Here is a 26390-nt window from a genome sequence, read left to right as displayed (position 1 = left end):
AGTACACAACTGATGTGTACTTAAATTTTTGGTAGTAAAATTGTGTTGGGGAGGTGCAGGCGATAAATCAACTCTTTTAAAATGCACTGGGGAAGTTTATCATTTGAAGCCACTGACAAAAATAGCCCTTTGTCAAATGATGCTTGTAAATATTGATTTTTTTAAATATTGGGTTTGCTAAAATACATAATTCATGCTATATGTGAATCTATAAAACCTAATATTAGAGGGAGAGGGGCTCCCTAGTGACCATCAGTATGTGTGCACACACACACATACACACGCACACACACTCATTCACTCTCCCAAAATACCCATATATAATTAGCCTAATGAATGAATTTAAAGCACAGGCAGTTTGTGTGGCCACTGGTGAAGAAGCTCATTCTGCTACTTCAAATAAACACAACTAAATGCCTGCCAGGGACTGTAGCAGACAAACAATAGCAACACTGTCTCTTGACTATAGACACTGCCAGGCCTTGAGACTTTAAGAGCCAAGCAGAGGAATTCTTCACCAAGCCATGGCTCAGCCCCCAGAAAGCATCTTTGTTATGACAAATGGCAGCTTGTATTCATTTATCCCCACTACTGGTGGGAAGGGAAACAGATCGTCCTCACCACTGGAAAAATTAAAACTGGAAAGAATTCTATAGATTGTCCACCCAGTGCTTTTCAGACCTTTGAATTTCATGAACCAGCAACATTTAAAAATATAAATAAATTTTTTAGAAAACAAAATAACTAGGGAGAAAGAGGGCGGATACTGACATAGGATTTTTATATAGTGAAAAAACATTAAAAAAAATACCACTGCCAGTTTGAAAATGACAGCTTAAATTAGCATCTTCCTCTTTTTTGTTAAAACTCATTGAACGCAGAAAGGAGACCAGGAGACGACAGCACAAAATATGCTTTCAATAAAACCAGGAGACAGCTGGAACCCCAAATTTTGGAGTAGATGAGGAGTTTCCAAGAATGGTGGCAATGGAACAGAGGTGTGACAGAGAACACAGAAGCTACACCTCTTGGAATATCAGAGTACTTTTATGGAGCCACTTTCTGAGGTAAACTTCTGTTTGCAGCATCAGAAGTGGGTGTACATAACAACAGCACTAGCTCACGTGATCTAAGTTTTGTTTTAAGAGTAGAGGGAGGCTAAATGATAATGCTGTAGTTGAAAGAAATAGTCTGTATCCTGGAAACAAAAGAGAAAAAAAAAATATATATATAGAGAGAGAGAGAGAGAGAAAGAGAAATACCCCAGTTATCATCCCCATTGGGTCAAGTATAGAGTAAACAAACTTTCACCCAAAATCCTGAGTCTTAGAAAAGCTTAGGCAAATTCCAGTTTCTCATCATGAACCCCTAAAAATAAATGGTACAGAAAATACACAATAACTTCAAAGTTAAGTACTCAAAATATAACCCAGAAATGATTGATAAAAAATATATGCTACAAAAATCAAAAAAAGTAACAGAAAAACAGGTTAAACTCTCACAAGAAAATTGTTTTCATGGACTATATTAAAATTGAGACTAGGAAGGATAAATTAGGAGGCTGGGATTAACATATATACTCTACTGTATATAAAATAGATAACCAGCACAGCAAAGGAAAACATAAACAAGACAAAAAGACAACCCTCAGAATGGGAGAAAATATTTGCAAATGAAGCAACTGACAAAGGATTCATCTCCAAAATTTACAAGCAGCTCATGCAGCTCAATATCAAAAAAAAACCCAATCCAAAAATGGGCAGAAGACCTAAATAGCCATTTCTCCAAAGAAGATTATACAGATTGCCAACAAACACATGAAACGATGCTCAACATCACTGATCATTAGAGAAATGCAAATCAAAACTACAGTGAGGTATCATCTCACACCAGTCAGAAGGCCATCATCAAAACATCTACAAACAATAAATGCTGGAGAGAGTGTGGAGAAAAGGGAACCCTCTTGCACTGTTGGTGGGAATGTAAATTGATACAGCCACTGTGGAGAGCAGTATGGAGGTTCCTTAAAAAACTAAAAGTAGAACTACCATACAACCCAGCAATCCCACTACTGGGCATATACCCTGCAAAAACCATAATTCAAAAAGAGTCATGTACCCCAATGTTCATTGCAGCTCTGTTTACAATAGCCAGGACATGAAAGCCATCGGCAGATGAATGGATAAAGAAGACATGGCACATATATACAATGGAATATTACTCAGCCATAGAAAGAAATGAAATTGAGTTATTTGTAGTGAGGTGGAAGGACCTAGAGACTGTCATACAGAGTGAAGTAAGTCAGAAAGAGAAAAACAAATACCCTATGCTAACACATATATATGGAATCTAAAAAAAACCCCAAAAGGTTCTGAAGAACCTAGGGGCAGGACAGGAATAAAGATGCAGACGTAGAGAATGGACTTGAGGACACAGGAAGGGAAAGGGTAAGCTGGGACAGAGTGAGAGAGTGGCATGGACATATATACACTACCAAACGTAAAATAGATAGCTAGTGGGAAGCAGCTGCATAGCACAGGGAGATCAGGTCGGTGCTTTGTGACCACCTAGAGGGGTGGGATAGGGAGGATGGGAGGGAGACACAAGAGGAAAGAGATAGGATATATGTAGATGTAAAGCTGATTCAATTTGTTATAAAGCAGAACCTAACACACCATTGTAAAGCAATTATACTCCAATAAAGATGTTTAAGAAAAAAATATAATCAACAAGGACCTACTGTATAGCACAGGGAACTATACTCAATATTGTGTAATAAGCTGCATGGGAAAAGAATCTGAAAAAGATTTTATGTGTGTGTGTGTGTATATATACATATATATATATATATATGTATGTATAACTGAATCGCAGTGCTGTACACCTCAAACTTACATGATATTGTAAATCAACTATACTTCAATAAAAAATTTTTTTTTAAATTGAGACTAGGTATTTTGCCATCGTTAAAAAAGATACTGAAGTATTTTTTTTTTTTTTTTGCAAAATAAGAGTACAAAGAAGAGATGTAATAGCTTAAGGAGAATGTGCCAATAAAAGAAGAGGATGTAAAATTTGACTTAATAGAACTTCAGAAAGAAGTGAAATAAAAAAAATAGAAACAAAAATAAAGATGCATTTGGAAGATGGGATACATACATGGTTGAAGCAGTGAAGAAAATATAGTTGTAGACAGAACAAGTATGAAAAATAATTTTTAATCTGGCACATGAAAAAGTACCCAGAATCATTAGTTAGCAGGAAAATAAAAGTTCAAATCTCAACCAGATACCACTACACACATATTAGGATGGCTAAAATTTGAAGATGGACAACTCCAAATACTGGGAGGATGGAACATCCTGACTCTCATACATTGCTGGTGTGAATGTAAATGATCCAACCACTTTGGAAAAACGTTTGGTAGTTTCCTATAAAGATAAACATACATGTTCCTTAGACACAGAAATTCTACTTCTGGATACTTATCCAATAGAAATTAAAACAAATGTCCATTACAATGATATTTGTAGAAGAATATTTATACCAGCTTTATTCATGATAACCAGAAGCTGGAAACAGTTCAAATATACATTCACAGAAAAAAAGGATATACAAAGAATATTTATTCTGTGAAATGATACTAAGCCATCAAAAGGAACACATTACTAGCATGTCCATTATTGTAGATGAGATATCCAGATAACGCTGAGTGAAAGAAGCTGGATGTAAGGTAACATATACTGTATGATTTGATGTATGTGAAGTTCTAGAACAGGCAAACCTAACTATATGTTTTTTTTAATTGAAATAGTGGTTGTCTATGGGGGGTGGGGGGGTATGGATTTAAAAAGGCATAGGAGAACTTTCTGGAATGATAGAAATATTTTATATCCTGATGTGATATGAGTTAAAGAAGTGCATCCATTTGTCAAAATTATATAGTCAAGATTTGTGAATTTAAATGTAATACATGTATTAACTAAAATAATACAATAAATAATAATGAAATGAGATTTGGGCAGTGGATATAAGGACAAATAAAATAAAAATGACAGTTGTTGATAATTGTTGAAGCTGAGAGATGGCTGCAAGGAAATTCATTTAGTCATTCTGCTTTCTTCATAGAGATTTGAATTCTTCCCAAATAGTTGAAATTCTGAAATGAGTCGACTTCATTCTACATATAAAATTGGCATAATGCTCCAAAGAAAGCTGCTTTTTTTGGGCTGAATTCTATTTTATCTGTTATTAACATCATGACTCATGTTTTCTTTGTACTTATACTTGCCTGTTATTTCTTTGCCAGTTCTTTTCACTTTAACCATCTAAATTTCTTTAAGTGTATTTCTTTACATAGTCTTGAGTTGGATTTTGCTTTGTTAGCCAAACTAAAAAAAAATTTTCTTGTAATTTGTGTAATAAGCTCACATTACTGATGTGACTGATGGATTTAGTCTTAGTTCTGCAATATTGTTTCATTTTTTTAAATTTAATTTTTATTTTATATTGGAGTATAATTGTAATTTTTTTAATGTCTTTTACTTTGCCATTTCATTCTCTATGTCTTTTTCATTTCTGTTGATACTTAAAAGGTATATATTTTTGCTCCAGTAGTTACCTTTATACTAATAATTTATATAATACCTTTAGTCACCTATTTCTTTGGAAACTTAGTTTTTACTATGAGTAATATTGAAATTAGACAATACCTGCTTCTTTCCCCATTTCTCTTTCTTCTTTCCTCTTTCTCATTCTTCAATTTTAATCACTGGTATAATTTTAGTTTTGATGTTTTTATTACTAAGTGTGCTTAACTTCTACTTAATTTGTGATTTTCAAGTTACACTATTATACTCCCTATTAATAGTTATGAAAATATCAGGGACCTACTTCTACTTTCTATTAATTCCCTCCCTTCTCATATTTTTGTTAGTTGTGGAATATCTCTTTTCTTAGAGTGTGTTACATTTACATACTATTCTGTCAAGATTTTTTTTTTCTTTTTGTCTTGGTTCTACAGTTAAGTGTATTCAGTTTGCACCCCCATGAATTTTATGATGGAATATCTCTAGTCCTAGTCACTTTATAGTGGAAGAAAATCATTCTCTAGTAGATTCCTAAGGAAGGGCTCATGGGAATGATATTTCCAGATGTCTAGTTTGTTCATAACTTCATTTGATTGGTTGTCAATGGCCTTACCTTTGAAGGATATAAAAATCTGTCTCATATTTCTTTCCTTGAGTGTCATAAAAAATATTCTATCACTTTCTAAACCTAAACATATATTTTTCCCTGTTTTGTTTTTATTGAGGTAAAATTTACCTACATTAAATTTCACTCTTTTTAGTGTATGGTTCTGAAGCTTCCAAATGCATTCAGGTAGTTGTCAGAGTTTAGCTCCTTGTGGATGTAGGACCAAGGTCCTAATTTCCTTGCCGGCTGTGAGCTAAGGGTTTTTCTCAGCTTCTAAATTCCATCTATATTACTTGACTCATGCCCTCTTTCTCCATCTCCAAGGCCAGTAATGGTGGGTTGAGTCCTTGTGCTTTGATTCTCTCTGACCTCCTCTTTTGCTTCATTTATCCTGCCTCTTTGGCTGCATTTCTCTGGAGGATTCTTCTGTCTTCATCTTTTTTCAAGGACTTGTGTGACTAAATTGGGCCCACCCAGATAATCCAGGACAATCTCCCTTTTTTAAAGTCCATTGATTAGTAACTAATTATATCTGCAAAGTCTATCCACAAAAGTAAGGTTATCTTTATGACAGGAATGAGAATTTTAGGGAGACATCTTTAGAATTCTACCTAACACATACATACATGAAAAAAAAATCACTCGATTTCACTCATAACGGAAATATAAATTAAGCATATACTGAGACACAATTTTTCACTACTACATAGGCAAAGGTCAAATAGTATAGCATACAAATGAAGAAGAGGGGTAACAGGAACTTGGATATATTGCTAGAAGGAGTTATAATTGATATGACACCTGCAGAGGTAACATGGCAAAATCTATCAAAGTTACATGCATTGATATCTATTTATTCAGAAATTCTACTTCTAGAAAATATTTCTATAAATATCACATATGTATATAATGACCTATGTACAAGGTTGGTACTGCACATTGATTTTTGTAGCAAAATATTGAAAGACACCTAAAGACCCAGAGGACTTAATAAGTTACTGTAACTTGATATCAATGGAATGCAATACATAGAATACAATAGAATAAATACAAACAATGATGAACCTCTTCGTATACTGTTATGAAATGACAAGCAGGATATATTATTTTAAAGAGAAGTTCTAGACCAGTGGATATTCTATGCAACCAGCTGTGCAAAAAGAGGAGAAGCAGAATTATACATACCTATATGGATGCCTTCAGGAAAGAGAGTTTGGTGGCAACTGGTGTCAAGGATGGGACCTTTTGGAACTGTTTGACTCTTGGAACATATGAGTGTATGGTCTCTTCAATAGGTAAATGAATAAACTGTGTAAAGTTCTTTCTACTAACACTATCATTTCTTAAAAGGAAATATTTTTACTGGAGAAGCAGGCATTTAATGAGCACTTACTATGTACCAAACTTTTCAGGCATCATCTCTTTCCATCCTTAGAACAGCCTATATGGTTAGTAGTATTCTCCTCATTTTACAGTTGAGAATACTGAGGCTCAAAATGTATAGTTGTCCAAGACTGCACAGATGCTAGGACATCTGGCCAGGGTTTAACCCAGGGAAATTTTATATCACAATTTTAACCACCAAATAATAATAATAATATACAACTAAAAAAGAAAGAAAAATATAATCTTAAAGAATATCCTTTTAAATAAAATATTTATTTTTACATAAAATTAAATGCATTGCCTTTCTAGTTTCCATTTTGGATACACAGTGACATGAATCCTAAATTAGAGGTTAAAAAATACTGACAGAGCCCAGTCTTCAGTCAGATGCTAAAGTATCCTATATTACACCTCCCACAGAGAGACTCCTTGAAAAACTTTACTGACAATGAACATTTCCATGAAGTGACTTTCTCACAAAGCAGTCCACTCATGTATTAAGGCAAGTTACAGTGCTAGAAAGTTGGTCTGAAATATGCTGTCCTTACACCCTCCATGCCTTTGTCCTGAGTTTGCCCTGTGGAACCACCATGAAAGTTCTAATTGATCCCTCTTGCTTATGACAGCTCTTCAAACATTCAAAGTATTTCCCTTTCAATGTCAAACTCTCCAAGATTCTCTCTTTCTCATACAAGATTTCACTTTTTTCATCTGCATGACATAATTCTCCTCAGGTTGCCCCAGTTTGTCCATGTTTTTGGAAGAATATTTTACCAGGGAAGATTGACTAACAGAAAGTAGACAGGGATTATCACCTCCCATTGCTGAATATTATCCTAATAACACAGAAGAAAATAGATTATCTTTATGACAAGAGGATCGGCCTGCTAACTTGTATTGAGCAGACAAGCATATAAAACCTTTAATTATTTTTCATATTTGCAACTCATAGGTTTCCCATGAGTTGAAAGACTGAGAGATGGAGACAGAGAGCGATAGAGACACAGAGAGAGACAGACAGACAGAGACAGAGAAGAGAATGAATATTCCTTGCCTTATGGACAAGACTTTAATATTATACCTATTCCATTTAATTTCTTTTAGAGTCACCTTGTTAAAAAAAAAAAACCAGAGTCTAAATTCAGAAGGATATATGGAGAAAGTAGGGAGAAGTTAAAAATGAAAAAAGAAACGTTAGAAAAAGCTAAAAATATACACCAGTATGAATTAAGGTATTTGTTTTCATTAATGAAATATCCAGTGAAGCTTCAGGATTTTCATACTAAATATCTGAAATACTTTATTAGTGCCTAGATTTCAGACCATTAATAAAAGTACATCAGTAAATTATATAAATAGCTAACATTTATAGTAGCTTATGGTATAGCAGTAACTATTAATAGGGCTTTTAGTGAAATACATTCTTTTGTTTCATAAAAACCTTGTAGTATAGATACTGTATTATCTCCATTTTTGAAGGTGAGGAAACTGCGGCCTGAAGGAGTTAACTAATTTGCCCAAGATCACGGAACAAATGATCAATGAAGCTGATGATTGAACTTCAAATCAAGAAATTCAGTTTTGAAATAAATGACATATGGATAATTATATAGTCATTCTTTACAGGGCCAAGCTTGCTTGAGTTTCTTCTCAAAATAGGTAAAAATATTGAATTTCAGAAATATGTAGAATAATTCAATAATAGCTATAGACCAGGGAAAAGTTACATTAGAAATAGAAATAGATACCAAGCAGGACCCTGTGGGGCTCTGGGGAACAAAGCCTTTCTGTGTCCCCCATTTCTTTGATTACAGGAAATAGCCTTCATTCAGCTGCCATGACCTTCCCTGAGTTGCAACTGGGCAGATTCAAGCAGTTGTTAATTAGAGAAGGGAGGGGATTCCAGACCAGGGAGAAACAGTCAAGAGAAACAACAGTGTGGCCTTGGGGCAAGGTCCTGGTTCCCCATCAACTGATACACACAACAGTATCTTTGAGCTGTTTTGCAGATACTGAAACCCCTTCCAGGTGGGAGAAATTAACGATTAACGATGGTATGTTGCCCACAAGCACAGTAGACCCCAGACCAGTTGGAACCTGAAGGTTGATGATGCTGACTCCTACTCACCTCACCATCAACATATCAGAAGAATGTCCACGAGCTGATCATGCCCTCTTTGAGCCATTGCTATAAAACTTCGCACTATCTTCTCCAAGGGGGGACACACAGTTTTTTGAGACAGGAGCCCACTGTGTCCCCCCTTTGTCTGGCAAAGTAATAAAGCTATCCTTTTCTGCTTCAAAAAAAAAAAAAAAAGAAATAGACAGAAATTCAATCATAGAAAGGAAGCAATAGGTGCAGTGGTTGGGTGTATATGCTTTCAAATCCCACAGACTAGGTTTAAATTCAACTCTGCTACTCACCAGGTGTGAGGATGTGAGCAAACGACCTAACCTGGGTGAACCCCAGTGTCCTCATCTACAAAATGAAGGTAATAATATCTCCTTCAAAGGGCTCTTACCAAGAACAAATGAGATAATATATGCAAATCACTTCCCAGTGCTGGACACATAGTATGCACTTAATAAATGATGGCTATTATATTATTATTATAGTCAAGTTTGAGTCATGGCACCGGAGGGAGATTATGCCTGGTAAGTTCAATTTTCTCCCTCAGTGAAGTTGCTCGTGTCTCTAACCTCCAGTAGTGTCTAATTCAGGAATGTGTGCTCAATAATTAATCATATATTTTATTGCATTAGCTAATGTTGCTTTCCACTTTTAGCTGTTTCAAAACTTCATGGGGAATTTGTCATTTTTTTTCATTAACTGAAAGAAACTGTAAAATAAGAAATCTAGAGAATACTTTTTTTCTACTATTTCTAAATTAAACGGTACTTTTCCTTCCATGGTAAAACATTTATCTTTTATTATAAAGTCCATCAAAATGTCTCTAACAGTGGTAGTTTCTATGACTGGACAGCAGATATAGTTTAGGATCAAAATTTAACAGAGTATGTAGCTGAGAGCCTGGGACAGTCACAGGACTTTTATCAATGCAGAATCATTATACGTGGAAGGGAAATAATTTTGTTCAAAATAGAGTTATTTACTTAGATTTTAGTGCTCACTTATTTTTCACACTGTTTGCAACATTGTTAATTGTTAACATTTTTAGGCACAATCCTCAGAATCTTTTCAGGTTTCCAAGGACTTATCTTCTCCCAGGAAAAGTCCTTCCAGGCACAAATGACCAAGGACCCTAGAAACGATCAATTCATAGCCAGTTTCACTTCTCTTCAAGTAGAAGATGGATACAATTATAGTTAATATTTTTAAAGTTATAACACAACACAATTTTACCAGTGGGAACTATATCACTGGATAGTGAAGTCAAAATTAAAAACCAGATCCTGTGACTTTTCTACATTAAACTGGATTATCTTCCATCAAATTTAGAATATGATCCACACTTCTTACCAAAATCTTTAAGTCCCTCTTGTCCCTTTAAGTCCCTAGTCTTGTTCTTACCTAGCTCTAAGACCAGCTGTCTTATGCACCCTCCCCTTGCATACTCTCCTCTGGCCACACTGTCATTCTTCATGGCTCTGAACGTCCCTGTCTTTCTGTGTTTGCCAGAACTTCTGTAAACCCCTCCTCTCCCCATGCCTTTACTTGTAGATCCTTCTTGTCATTCTAGTCTCACCTCAAAGGCCTTCATCTCAGAGATCCCTACCTTGATCATCCAATCTAAAAAACTCAATACCCTGCTCCAATCACACAATGGAAAAACTCTATTTTATTTATAAAGATTAATATTCGAAATTATATTTACTTGTTTATGAGTTTATTGTCTGCTCTCCCAGCTATAATATAAACAACATGAGGGCAGTAAAGGTGTCTCTTTTGATCACTGCTGAATCCTCAGGGCCTGTAGGACTACCTGGTTCATAGTATATACTCAAAATATATTTGTGCAATAGATAAATTACAGAGGATTTAAATTGTGGTTTTCTATGTGTTCAAATTAGCACAACATCATGGTGGCTCCACCTACTCTGGAATTAGGCTGTCTCGGTTTTGAAACTCTAGCTCTGCCACTTTAACTGCTCTTTATTATGTTCATCTGCCAAACAGTACCTATCTCACAGGGTCATTGAAAGGATTTCCTGCACTTATGAATGTTAAGTACTCAGTACAGTAAGCTCTCAATAAATATCATCTATGATTATGTTTTTCTCTTGTATCACAAAGTCTAGTTCTTTTAAAGATTTTATCACAAATCTTAATAGAATTGTTAAGATTATCCTGGCTAATGAACATGTTTCCTACTATTATCAATTCGTGGTTGCTTTATTCTAGGTTTAGCAACCTCTTTTCTCTTTGCAATTGTCATATTCTAGAGGGGCTCATCCACTCCCTGGATGTAACTTTCATTTTTTTGCCAGTGATTCTTGATGCTCCATTCATATGCCAAATATGTAAATTTTTCTATGGAATAGTATTGTGCTAGAAACTAGAGATATGACCCCAAGCTATTTAGAAGAGTAGATAAATATTAAACACTTTAAGAAATTATATAATTACAATCTAAGGTTAAGTTCTATGAAGGAAATATAAAGGGGCTATGAAAGTATATCATAACAAGACCCAATTTAGTTTGGGAGGTGGGGAACTGTGAGGGAAGGCATTCTGAAAGAAATGATATTTGAACCAAAGTTAAAGGCAAAGTACATGTTAGCTGAACAGAAACTGGAAGGGACTGTGTTCTGCAGAAAGGAAATGAAGTTTGCAAAGTTCCTAAAAAGTAAAGCAGTTGAAAATTTAAAGGAAAAGAAAAATATTTGGTGTAGTATGATGAGTGGGGAGCAGAGGGTTAGAGATGAGATCGTAGAGAAGATTGAGGGCAAATTCTGAGTATTTTGTGGACAATGTTAGGCATTTGGGATTTTGTCTTTTAAGCAATGGAAATCCAGGACGATTTTATAGAGATGAGTATCCAGATCATATGGCTTATTTGGAAGGTCACTTTGGCTGTATTGTTGAAGATGAATAGGAAGGAAGGCAGAGGAGGTTAGCTCATTAGTCTCTAGGAGAAAGAGAGTGGCTTAGGGCAGGGAAGAGGTGATGTTAGAAAGAAGTGAATGGATTCAAGAAATATTCAAGACACTTTCAGTCTTGACATATCAGAAGTCGGCATGAAGCCTGTTGTGTGTCAACGGCCTTTAATTGAACAACTATAATACTGAAAAATCACTGAGCTAAAATCACTAACTAGTCGATCCACAAATAGTTATTATAGTAATTGACTGTTATGTGTGAACTAGACAATGGCAACCCTCATTAACGCCAGGTAAAACAAGTGGGGGAAAGTCACATTAAGTAGCTGACCTCTTTGAAAGTGTTTTAACTTAAATCTAAAATATGTGTTCTGATTGGTACTTTTTCCTAGATATGAAATACGGTTATTATGTTTGAAAGCTATTTCTTTCCAATTTATATATAAATAAATTGCCATCGCTGTTACATAACTTGAATGTGTATCCTCTAGCTGTAAGATATAGGATGACAGTTCATGTCAACAAACACTGCACCAACACTGCCTGTATGCCAGCCACTGTGATATGTAGTAGCAATACAAGGGTCAAAAGACAACTCTACTAAGGAATGCAGCAGATGTGCCTCCATCCTGGTACTTGTAATTTATTATCTTAAACTCATTTTAAGGAATAGTTAACTCTGCTGGCTATTGCCAGAATAACATTTTGATAGCAACTGTGCTAACAATAAAACTTATATTTCTTGAATATTCTCCAAAACTCACGTGAACAAACTAAAAGATAAATATGGATTCAGATCAAATACTGTTGAGTTCCTTGAGAGTAGGTGCTGTGTCCATTTTATTCAATACTGTATTCTCAAAATTTAGCTCATGTCTAGGACATAGTACTTATCTGGTAAATTAATGAATGGCAGAACAAATGAATACCTGAATTCTTCTCTGTGAGTAGAATTTGAAACCCCTACTTCTGAAAGGGGCCATTAGGATACCTATGTATTTGAAATCATATCTTTCACAGGAGTTAATTAATTGGTAAGAGTTTCCCTTTCCTTTTCTCCAGAGAAAATTCCCTTTCTATTCTTTTCAGGCCAAACTTCTAGGTTCTTAACTGGGAGTTCATTGAAATTATCAGCAAATACAAAAAAAAAAAAAGGAGGCAAGTGTCCTGCTCATTGGTTTTGCAAAGGCCCACTTCTATGTAGGAATTAACTTTCTATCTGGGAAAGGCTTAAGTCAGACCTAAGCTTTAACAAAACTGCCCCTCTCCTAGGTCTAGTTTTTAAGTCAACTCAGTGGCAAAAGTATATTAGCTACTCTGATTGCTAGAAAACAAAAATGATTAAAATGTAGACTGAACTCAAATATGTCACAATTTATTTGGGGGAGAATGAGAAGTAAACAAACAATTATAATGCAGTGGGCTAAAGGTTATGATACAGTAAAAGAAAGGATGCCATCAGAGCCCTGGAAATGCATATGTTAGTCAACTCAAACAGCTGTGAACAAAATACTATAGACTGGATGGATTAAACAACAGAAATTAAGTTTCTCACAGCTCTAGAGGCTAGAAAATCCAAGATCAAGCTACTGGCAGGGTTCAGACTCTCTTCCTGACTTGCTGACAGCTGCCTTCTCGCCATGTCCTAACATGGTAGAGAGAGAGAGAGAGAGAGAGAGACCTCTGGTCTTTCTTCCTCTTCTTAGAAGCACTACAATTCTATTGAATTACGGCCTCACCCCTATGACTTTGTTACCTCCTTTAAACCCTATCTCCAAATATAGTCCTATTGCAAGATAGGGTTTCAACAAAACAATTTTAAGGGGACAGAATTCAGACCATAGCAAGGCATCTAAGGCAAAAGGAGGCTGAAAGGCACTGTGGAGAAAACATCCAGGGAACAGTCCTATACATTAGTCAGGGAAATTGTTAGGACCTTTCAGGTAGAGGGGACAGTGCAAGCACATATGGGAGCAAGAAATTAAATGATGAGAGTGGGGACCTTCAAGATAGCGGAGGAGTAAGACATGGAGATCACCTTTCTCCCCACAAATACATCAAAAATATATCTACATGTGGAACAGCTCCTACAGAACACCTACTGAACACTGGCAGAAGACCTCAGACTTCCCAAAAGGCAACAAAATCCCCACGTACCTGGGTAGGGCAAAAGAAAAAAGGAAAAACAGAGACAAAAGAATAGGGATGGGGCCTGCACCTCTGGGAGGGAGCTGTGAAGGAGCAAACGTTTCCACACACTAGGAAGGCCCTTCACTGGCGGAGACGGGGGGTGGCCAGGGGGGAAGCTTCAGAGCCATGGAGGAGAGCACAGCAACAGGGGTGCAGAGGGCAAAGTGGAGAGATTCCCTCACAGAAGTTCGGTGCTGACCAGCACTCACCAGCCTGAGAGGCTTGTCTGCTCACCTGCCGGGGAGGGTGGGGGCTCGGAGCTGAGGCTCAGGCTTTGGAGGTCAGATCCCAGGGGTAGGACTGGGGTTGGCTGCGTGAACACAGCCTAAAGGGGGCTAGTGCACCACAGCTAGCCAGGAGGGAGTCTGGGAAAAAGCCTGGAACTGTCTAAGAGGCAAGAGACCATTGTTTTGGGGTGTATGAAGACAGAGGATTCCTTCCTTGTCTGCCCACAGAAGGCAGAGCACCACCTAAATGAGCTCCAGAGATGGGTGCGAGCCACAGCTATCGGCTGGGACACCAAAGACAGGCATGAAATGCTAACGCTGCTGCTGCAGCCCCCAAGAATCCTGTGTGCAGGTCATTATCCACATGCCCCCCCTTCCCTCCCACCAGGAGCCTGTGCAGCCTGCCACTGCCAGGGTCCCGTAATCCAGGGACAACTTCCCTGGGAGAACACACTGTGCACCTCAGGCTGTTGCAATGTCATGCTGGTCTCCGCCGCTGCAGGCTCGTGCCGCATTCCGTACCCCTCCCACCCCCCGGCCTGAGTGAGCCAGAGACCCCTAATCAACTGCTACTTTAACCCCATCCTGTCTGGGCAAGAACAGAAGCCTGAGGGCAACCTACACGCAGAGGTGGGGCCAAAACCCAGGCAACGCATGAACAAAGAAGAGAAAGGGAAATTTCTCTGTGCAGCCTCAGGAGCAGCAGATTAAATCCCCACAGTCAACTTGAGGTACCCTGAACCTGTGGAATACCTGAATAGTCAACGAATCAACCCAAAATTGAGGCAGTGGACTTTGGGAGCAACTGTGGACTTCTGGTTTGCTGTCTGCGACTGACTTATTTCTGATTTTTATGTTTATCTTAGTATAGTTTTTAGTGCTTCTTATAATTGGTGGATTTCTTTATTGGTTTAACTGCTCTCTTTTTTTTTTTTTGCTCTTTTTTTTCTATTTTTAACTTTTTTCTTTTTAATAATTCTTTTTTAATTTTAATTCTTTTATTATTTTATTAAATTTTTTTTCTTTTTTTCTCCCTTTTTCTCTGTTTTCTTCTGAGCTGTGTGGCTGCCAAGGTCTTGGTGCTCCAACCTGGTGTCAGGCCTGAGTCTTTGAGGTGGGAGAGCTGAGTTCAGGACATTGGACCACCAGAGACCTCCTGGCCCCACATAATATCAATCAGTGAGAGCTCTCTCAGAGATCGCCACCTCAATGCTAAGACCCAGCTCCACCCAACAGCCAGCGAGCTCCAGTGCTGGACACCCCATGCCAAAAAACTAGGAAGACAGGAACACAATGCCACTGATTAGCAGAAAGCCTGCCTAAAGTCATACTAAGTTCACAGACACCCAAAAACACACCACTGGACCTGGCCCTGCCCAAAAGAAGGACAAGATCCAACCCCACCCACCAGAACACAGGCACCAGTCCCCTCCACCAGGAAGTCTACACAAGCCACTGAAACAACCTTACCCACTGGGCGCAGACACCAAAAACTACGGGAACTACAACCCTGGAGCCTGTGAAAAGGAGACCGCAAACACATTAAGTTAAGCAAAATGGAGCCTGTGAAAAGGAGACCGCAAACACATTAAGTTAAGCAAAATGGGAAGACAGAAATATGCAACAGATGAAGGAGCAAGGTAAAAACCCACCAAAATAGAGAAATGAATAGGAAACAGGCAGTCTACCGGAAAAAGAATTCAGAGTAATGATAGTAAAGATGTTCCAAAATCTTGGAAATGGAATGGAGAAAATACAAGAAACATTTAATAAGGATCTAGAAGAACTAAAGAGCAAACAAACAATGATGAACACATAATAAATGAAATTTAAAATTCTCTAGAAGGAATCAGTAGCATAATAACAGAGACAGAAGAATGGATAAGTGACCTGGAAGGTAAAATAGTGGAAATAACTACTGCAGAGCACAATAAAGGGAAAAGAATGAAAAGAATTGAGGACACTCTCAGAGACCTCTGGGACAAAATTAAATGCACCAACATTTGAATTACAGGGGTCCCAGAAGAAGAAGAGAAAAAGAAAGGGTCTGAGAAAATATTTGAAGAGATTATAGTTGAAAACTTCCCTAATATGGGAAAGGAAATAGTTAATCAAGTCCAGGAAGCACAAAGAGTCCCATACAGGATAAATCCAAGGAGAAACACGCCAAGACACATATTAATCAAACTATCAAAAATTAAATACAAAGAAAAAATATTAAAACCAGCAAGGGAAAAGCAACAAATAACACACAAGGGAATCCCCAAATGGTTAACAGCTGATCTTTCAGCAGAAGCTCTGCAAGCCAGAAGGGAGTGGCAGGACATATTTAAAGTGATGAAAGGGAGAGAACTACAATCAAGACTACTCTACCCAGCAAGGATCTGATTCAGATTCGGCATAGGAATTAAAACCTTTACAGACAAGAAAAAGTTAAGAGAATTCAGCACCACCAAACCAGCTTTACAGCAAATGCTAAAGGAACTTCTCTAGGCAGGAAACACAAGAGAAGGAAAAGACCTACAAAAACAAACCCAAAACAATTAAGAAAATGGTAATAGGAACATACATATCAATAACTTAAATGCAAATGGATTAAATACTCCAACCAAAAGATATACACTGGCTGAATGGATACAAAAATAAGACCCGTATATATACTGTCCACAAGAGACCCACTTCAGACCTAGGGACACATACAGACTGAAAGTGAGGGGATGGAAAAAGATATTCCTTGCAAATAGAAATCAAAAGAAAGCTGGAGTAGCAATTCTCGTATCTGACAAAATGGACTTTAAAATAAAGACTATTACAAGAGAAAAAGAAGGACACTACATAATGATAAAGGGATCAATCCAAGAAGAAGATATAACAATTGTAAATATTTATGCACCCAGCATAGGAGCACCACAGTACATAAGGCAAATGCTAACAACTATAAAAGGGGAAATCGACAGTAACACAATCATAGTAAGGGACTTTAACACCCCACTTTCACCAATGGATAGATCATCCAAAATGAAAATAAATAAGGAAACACAAGCTCTAAATGACACATATAAACAAGATGGACTTAATTGATATTTATAGGACATTCCATCCAAAAACAACAGAATACACTTTCTTCTCAAGCGCTCATGGAACATTCTCCAGGATAGATCATATCTTGAGTAACAAATCAAGCCTTGGTAAATTTAAGAAAATTGAAACTGTACCAAGTATCTTTTCTGACCACCATGCTATGAGACTAGATATCAATGACAGGAAAAGATCTGTAAAAAATACAAACACATGGAGGCTAAACAATACACCACTAAATAACCAAGAGATCACTGAAGAAATCAAAGAAGAAATCAAAAAATACCTAGAAACAAATGACAATGAAAACACGACCACCCAAAATCTATGGAATGAATCAAAAGCAGTTCTAAGGGGGAAGTATATAGCAATACAATCCTACCTCAAGAAACAACGAACATCTCAAACAACCTAACCTTACATCTAAAGCAATTAAAGAAAGAAGAACCAAAAAACCCCAAGGTTAGCAGAAGGAAAGATCAGATCAGAAATAAATGAAAAAGAAATGAAGGAAACAATAACAAAGATCAATACAACTAAAAGCTGGTTCTTTGAGAAGATAAACAAAATTGATAAACCACTAGCCAGACTCATCCAAAAAAAAAGGGAGAAGACTTAAATCAACAGAATTAGAAATGAAAAAGGAGAAGTAACAACTGACCCTGAAGAAATACAAAGAATCATGAGGGATTACTACAAGAAACTATATGCCAATAAAATAGACAACTTGGATATAATGGACAAATTCTTAGAAAAGCACTACCTTCTGAGACTGAAGCAGGAAGAAATAGAAAATATAAACAGACCAGTCACAAGCACTGAAATTGAAACTGTGATTAAAAATCTTCCAACAAACAAAAGTCCAGGACCAGATGGCTTCACAGGTGAATTCAATCAAACATTTAGAGAAGTGATAACAACTATCCTTTCAAACTCTTCCAAAATATAGCAGAGGGAGGAGCACTCCCAAACTCATTCTATGAGGCCACCATAACCCTGATACCAAGCCAGACAAAGATGTCACAAAAAAAAAACTACAGACCAGTATCACTGATGAACATAGATGCAGAAATCCTCAACAAAATACTAGCAAACAGAATCCAACAGCACTTTAAAAGATTCATACACCATGATCAAGTGTGGTTTATTCAGGAATGCAAGGATTCTTCAATATATGCAAATCAATCAATGTGATGCACCATGTTAACAAACTGAAGGATAAAAACCATATGATCATCTCAATAGATGCAGAAAAAGTTTTTGACAAAATTCAACACCCATTTATGATAAAAAGCTCTCCAGAAAGTAGGCATAGAGGGAGGCTACCTCAACGGTATAAAGGCCATATATGACAAACCCACAGCCAATGTCGTTCTCAGTGGTGAAAAACTGAAACCATTTCCTCTAAAATCAGGAATAAGGCAAGGATGTCTACTCTCACCACTATCATTCAACATAGTTTTGGAAGTTTAGCCACAGCAATCAGAGAAGAAAAAGAAATAAACTGAATCCAAATCAGAAAAGAAGAAGTAAAACTGTCAGTATTTGCAGATGACATGATACTGTACATAAAAGATGCTACCAGAAAACTACTAGAGCTAATCAATGAATTTGGTAAAGTAGCAGGAAACAAAATTAATGCACAGAACTCTCTTGTATTCCTATACACTAATGATGAAAAATCTGAAAGACACAGACGTACAGAATGGACTTGAGGACACAGGACCCTTACCCAGCTTACCCAGTGAGAGTGTGACATTGACATATATACACTACCAAATGTAAAATAGATAACTAGTGGGAAGCAGCTGCATAGCACAGGGAGATCAGCTCAGTGCTTTGTGACCACCTAGAGCGGTGGGATAGGGAGGGTAGGAGGGAGACGCAAGAGGGAGGGAATATGGGGATATATGTATACATATAGCTGATTCACTTTGTTATACAGCAGAAACTAACACAACATTGTAAAGCAATTATACTCCAATAAAGATGTTAAAAAAAAGAAATTAAATGATATGAGTATCAGTGTCATTTAAAATGTGAATCAGGGAGTGGGGCCACTGTTGGGGCCTGGAAGTCTCAATTCAAGAGTTACCAGCATGTCCGAATAAATGAGCTGATCAAAGTAGTGAGTATAGATATAGGGAAGGTCAAGGGATTAAGCCCTGTGTGGCACACCAACAGGTCGAATTTGCTTAAAGCGGGAGGATCCAGCAGAGGAGACTGAGAAGGAGTGACCAGTAAGGTAGGGGGAAGGAAACCCATCATGTGTGTCCTAGATACCAAGTAACAGCCATGTTTCGAGAAGGAGGGAGTGAGCAAGAGTGTTGAATACTGATGATAGGTCTAGTAAGATGAGCTGAAGACTGACATTAGATTAGCAAAATAGAGGTTGTTATTAGTATTTTGGACCAGAACGTTTTGCTTGCATTCGTGGAATAAAGGCCTGGTTGAAGTGGGTTCAAGGAAAAAGGGGATAAGCATTGGAGATAGCAGGTATAGATAAGCCTTCAGGGAATTTTGCTATGAAGGGAAAATGAGGAAGGATGTATTGTATGTGGGCAGCTCCAGATAAAAATAGAGCCCCTCGGGACTCCCCAAAACATCTCCCTTCTCTAAAATCCACACTCTGTTCTGCCGGTAAAAGTTTATGTTTATGTCTTAACACCGCCTGGAATGTGTTTGGCTATTTAAAAAAAGCAAAAAGGTTAACTGAAAACAACTGAACAAGCCCACACTTTGAAATATGAACTATATATAGTTTACTAAACAGCTTTCTAAATATATATATTTGGCTGATAGAAAATTACATATTTTTGGTTTTGATTTTCCATTCCTCTTCTAGATAAAAATCAGTAAACCCCTTAGCTGTATCTCTGGCTCTACTAAAATCTACTTTTTTTTTTTTAATATTTGGAGGCTCCAGTCTACTCTTTTTCTATTTTTATTATTTTCCCCCTTACTTTATGAATTAAAATGGTCTTTTTTTTTAGAAATTGCCACTTTTTTCTTTTTTTTTTAATTGACTCTGGATAATTCTTATCACTTTGAGTATTGTGCAAACGTTTAAATACTACATCTTCGTCAAGTGTATAGCCTATGATTTTTGTTTTCCATTCGTATGCTCTCTCATAAATCATAAGTTTCCCTCGGTATGGCTTCCTTTGATCTGCATGTAGTTCTTGTGACTTTGTGATTTTTTATTTCCAAGTGTAGCAGAGACATCCTAACGTGACCCCCCAACGATCCACAGTCTTGTGTAATTCTTTCCTCTCGGATGCAGGAGCAACCTGTGACTTGCTTCTATTCAATAGAATATGGCAAAGGTGATAGGATGTCACCCCTATGATTGTTACTGTCCGACTGTAGAGAGATTCTCCTGATGCCCTTGAATAAACCAGCAGCCATGGTGGGAACTGCCTGTGGAGAAGTCCACACAGCAAGGAACTGTGGGTGGCTCCTAGCACCTGAGAGTGGCTCCAACCACAGCCAGGAAGAAGCCAGAACCCTCAGTCATGCTGTCACAAGGAAATGAATTCTTTCAACAGCCAGATTGAGCTTGGAAGTGGATCTTCCTTGATCAAACATCCAGGCAGGCTTGTGAGACGCTGATATGAGGAACCAGTTACAACATGCCCAGACTCCTGACCCACATAAACTGTGAGATAAAAGATGTGTGATGTTTTAAGCCACTAAGTTTGAGGTAATTTGTTATGAAGCAATAGAAAACAAATACACAAAGCTTTCTGTGGTTTTTTTTTTTATTACGAGTGTGTCTCTTTTTATATACACATCACTGGCTGTTTTTTAGATGCAATCTGATAGTGTCTGTCATTAAGGAGTAGTTACAAAAATTTAAATGTATTATATCTAGAGTTACATCAAATTATTTCTATTATCATATTTTAAATTATTCATTTATGGTACTTTCTTTTTGTCTCTTTTTTTCTTCTTTTTTTTTTTTTTTTTTTTTTTGCGGTACATGGGCCTCTCACTGCTGTGGCCTCTCACGCTGCGGAGCACAGGCTCCGGACGCGCAGACTCAGCGGCCACGGCTCACGTGCCCAGCCGCTTCACGGCATGCGGAATCCTCCCGGACTGGAACACGAACCCGTGTCCCCTGCATCGGCAGGCGGACTGCCAACCACTGCGCCACCAGGGAAGCCCCTCACTTCTTATTTTTTATTAAACAGATTGAGCATACTTTTGTTTGCTTAAAAATGACATATTCTATTTTTGTCCTTTTAATGGTTGCTCTTACTATCTGTACTTAAAATTATTTAACCCTATTTATTTCTTTTTTTGTTTGTTTTTTTTGTTTGTTTTTTGGGGGTATTTTTGTGGTACGCAGGCCTCTCACTGTTGTGGCCTCTCCCATTGTGGAGCACAGGCTCCGGACGTGCAGGCTCAGCGGCCATGGCTCACAGGCCTAGCCGTTCTGCGGCATGTGGGATCTTCCCGGACCGGGGCACGAACCCGTGTCCCCTGCATTGGCAGGCGGACTCCCAACCACTGCACCACCAGGGAAGCCCCCTATTTATTTCTTAAACCTACTAATATCTATGTGTGCTCCTAACAAGGCAAATATTTTAGAATACTGCAGTATAAATTTGGTTTCCCCTCTTTTATTATATCGATATTACCTAGAATTTTAATTAGCAATAACTGTACCACCACAAGTTTACATGCCTCTAAAACATCTCCTGGACTGGTTTCTTAATGAGAATTTCCCTAGAAAGTGTTTTGATTTGGGTCTTTGGCAAAGCCTATGAGGTCTTATATACCTAAGAATATTTTTATTGTGCCTTCACTTTGGAATGAAAGGAAAATTTTGGTGGTAACAAATTTGGTTCCTGGCTTCTTTGCCCTTAAAACTTAAACTTGTTCCATTATTGTCTAAGTTTCATTGCTTCTGTGGAGAGATCTGATCGACTCTAATTCTTATTCTTTCACAGGCAGTCTGCTTTTCCTCTCTGAAAGCTAATAGATTTTCTTTGGACTTTGATATTCTTTAATGTCATATTCCCTAATGTCACTCTCATGTATCTAGATTTAGGTTTTGTCATTTGTCCTTTGTACTTAAGCACTCCAGGAACTCTCTCAATTAACGTCTTTTATCTCATTAATTCTGAATTTATCTCCAGTATTTCCAAATATTTCCTTCTCTTCATTTTTATTTTTCTCTCCTTCAATTCTGATTATTTAAAATGTTAGTACTGCTATTCCTTCTAGCCATATTTTTTAGTTTTCATTGATCCTTTCCTGCTGTGCTTCAATATTCCAACTCACCACTTCTTTCTCCGGTTAGATTCACCTTCTTCTTAAAGTCTCATCTACTGGTTTCTCTATTGCAACTATTACAGTGTTCAAACATAACATTTGCACTTACTTTTTTATAATTTTTTTACTTGCTTGATATTGCTAATATCATCCTTTATGTTCTTCAGTATATTTGTCATAACGATTTTAAATTTTTGGTCCATCTATTTCAATAGCTTTGCTTCAGAAAGTGTGCTAATTCTATTTTAGATAGTTTAGAAATATATGTTGTTCAGTTTTTGCCTTTCTTTTATAATAATATTATTCCTCAAGACTCAATTTATTTTGTTCTATGACTTCATGTTTAGCTTTTCTTTTGGGATCCTGAATGTTGGGGAAGGACCTAAGCCTAATACTCAGCAGACTTTAGTCTATAATGATGGCAGTAAGTTTAGAAAGATGAGGGATGATGAAACTTAATGCAGAGAGCTCCTAACACCACAGACCCGCTCTCCCAGGGAAATCCTCTAGCCTCAGCTTTACCTTTAAAGACTTTAGAAGAAGTAGTATGGCGAGATGAAATCTCCCTAGGTTATAACCCATCAGCCTAGGAGGTTTGGAAGGCAGGGAGGATAAAAGGAAATGCTCAGGTCAGTTTTTAATTTTGCAATTGTTTTTTGTCAACTCCTTGCCCTGGAAAGGCTTTGCAGTGCCCATATACCCTGTGGACACCAGCAGCAGCAGCAGCAGAGTGGTCCACGGGGTCTAAGATTATGATGTAGTCAATATCCATGGCAGGCACCTGTGTCAGACACCAAGAAGCAAAAGCAGATCCTCCAACAAAAGTTTTGTCTGTGGCCTGAAACTGCCTTTTCCTCCTCCACTTTTACCATTGTCTCTCATCCTCCCCCTACACCTTCAAAAAGCACCAGCTCAAATAGCTTTCAGAGCTGGCTTTTAGGGATAGACAGAAGCTCATGCTAGCTCACCATTTCTTTACATTCTTTTTCTCTATGCGGTCTCAGGTCTGTCCTTACATCATCTATGAGCTTTAGCAGAGAGATGACATTTTTATCAAAAAAGAGAAAATCGTCTAGGTTCAATAAAACTGAAAAGTACTACCAATCCCATGAAGCTCATAAACTCAAATATTTGGTGTATCAAACATCAAACCCCTTTTGGTAGCTGTAGCCACGTGGGATGCCATTGTTTAATTAGTTAATGCATTTGTGCAATGATTTAATACAACTGAGCATTTCTACCCACTCCCAATAACCTATATGAGAACTAAAAAGTCCTAGAAAATGGTGACATTACTCACGTATTCAGTTAGTCAAAAAACATTCATTGAACAATTTCCATGTGTCAGTCTCTAGGCTATGGAAACAAAAGTAATTAAGTACTTGTCTTCAAGGGGATCTTCACTAAAAGAATTATGAGTGGGATAAACAGAGTCTTAAATAAGTAAATGCATTCATAGGGTTTGTACAAAGTCCTAATAGAACGTAGAGAAGGAAGCTCCTAACTTACCAGGGAAAGGTACAAAGAATTTCCAGAGACACGTCACCTAATACTGTGGCACAAGATCAAGATCACGGTGTTCTGGACTCTCAGCAAACCTCTTACTAACCAGATCTAACCTCAACTACTCCAAAATCTCTACACAAGACTCTTCCTGCCTTTGCAGAAAAACAAAATCAAAAGAATCTGATCTGTTACTGCCTGAGTCTAGTTAGACATCTGCTAAACCAGTCTGGCATATACTGGTTCTAGATTCTTGAAAGTGTGGTTGTTTGGTAAGCCAGCAGCTACCTATCCAGAGGTGGGCGAACTTGCACGTATACCAAGGGGTGAGCATCTGTGCTTTTGAAACGCTGACATCTGGTCATATATAGTCCAGATGAGGATGTGAAAACCGTGAGAAGTTTATCACCTTTTCGTTACTACTTAATTTTTATTATATCCTTTATCTAGAACCACTGAATAAATCAGTTCTGTGAGCAGAGTTAGAAGTCACAGCTCTTGAACCTCCAGTATGTACCTTAATATCAAATCTGTATGAGTCCTACAACAATGTATCAGTTATCTCACCTCCCCCATCCCTTACTCTGACTCTATATGAAAAGATTTTGCAAATAAAATGTACCGATTATTTATTTAACAAAAGTGTATTTGGTGTCACTGTTTCCTAAGTACTGGGGTAGATGCTAGGGATAAAGAAGTAACCAACACAAAGATTCCCTACTTTGTGGAATTTACAGTTATATGGGGCAGACAGACTTTAAACAAGTATTTATAAATACGATGAATGCTATGAAAGGGAAGTACAGAGTACTGTGGAAGTGTCGAAAGGGCATTTGAAAAGGTGGCTTCCTCTGAAAAACCAATGTGGGAAAGTGAGATTTCACATTAAAATGAATAGGGCTAGAATTGTACGCTTCATTTTTTAGAGGTCATGTTGTGAACGGCTGTGCTTCTTACACCAGGATACCCAGGAGGGATCTAGAAAGCCGCAGGATAAACACAATGCATATTTCTGGGGCTTGAGTTTCACTTAAAGATTTGGGAAAACAAATATATTTTATATTAAAACAAATATAGATATATTAAGGAGTAGACTATATGCATGTTAAAGATAAAAGATGAAACTTCAAAGAAATTTCACACTTGCTGTGATTCCCTTTGAACTACACCCCCAGACTCCCTAGGGGTATATATTCATTCTCCTCTGCCTTTAGGGATACTTTATTTTTAAAAAAATGTTTAGCAAGCAGTAGAAAGAGCATGGAGTCAAACTTGGATTTGGGGCCTGGTGCCATTGAGAATAGCTGAGTAGCCTTCACTAAGCTAGGTAACCTCTGTGACTCAGTTTCCTTGGGGATAACATAGAGATAATGTCTACCTCAACATTGCTGTGAAGATTTAATCAGATAGCAAGTGGAAAATTTTCAGGGCACTGTTTGCTACAAAATAGGCACTCAATAAATATTAGTTACCTTTTCCCAGTATCAGTGAAATAGTTTCCTAACATTCTTATTGCTTAAACTCAGCACAGCTAGAATCACAGAAGGAACAACCAAAGGAAGCAGGTTTTAGAAAGCCCCATGTTATGTTCCCATCTGTTTATCCATCAGCATAATAGCTACTGTAATAACAACACACAAATGTGAGTGTATGTGTGGTGAATCTGAAATGCTTGTAAACTGTAATTTAAGGAAACAAAACAAACAAACCTACCCATTTTCCATATGTTGGTATATTTTTACTCTGTTGCTATATTTAACCATTTTGTATTGATTATGACAGCAAAAAAAATGCCAAAAAACAGGACTGCATTCACTCCCCTTCCAAATGGAGTATAGGATTAAATAGTATAAGAGCTCTTGGTAAATACTAAACCAGTATACAGTTGTAAAGTAATTATTTTATTATTATAAGGATATGCTAGTAAAGGGTTCTGTGGTTCTCAAAACTAGGTACTCCCGTATCCAAGCAGTTGGCATATTCATGTTTTTTGTTGTTGTTGCGGTACGCGGGCCTCTCACTCTTGTGGCCTCTCCTGCCGCGGAGCACAGGCTCCGGACGCGCAGGCTCAGCGGCCATGGCCCACGGGCCCAGCTGCTCCGCGGCATGTGGGATCTTCCCGGACCGGGGCACGAACCCGTGTCCCCTGCATCAGCAGGCGGACTCTCAACTACTGCACAACCAGGGAAGCCCTCGTGTTTTCTTAAACTGAGTTTTGACTGAATTTTGCTCTCTCCTTCAGTACCCTAAGTCCAACTAATGAGGCAAACTGAAAAGTTTAAGAAATTAGCTATGGATAAGAGAGGAAAATCTGATTATATCTTGCTATTTTTCAAATAAGAAGATAGATGGATATAAGATTCATTGAATTTTCCCCCAAATATTTAATATCTAAAGTAGAATTGAATGTCTTAATATTGCAGCAGAATAATTAGTTTGCACTTGTTGCACCTAATGGGACGAAGGAAA

This window comes from Lagenorhynchus albirostris, chromosome 11 (assembly GCF_949774975.1).
Source record: "Lagenorhynchus albirostris chromosome 11, mLagAlb1.1, whole genome shotgun sequence".
Lineage (NCBI taxonomy): Eukaryota > Metazoa > Chordata > Mammalia > Artiodactyla > Delphinidae > Lagenorhynchus > Lagenorhynchus albirostris.
This window is presented reverse-complemented; position numbering follows the sequence as displayed.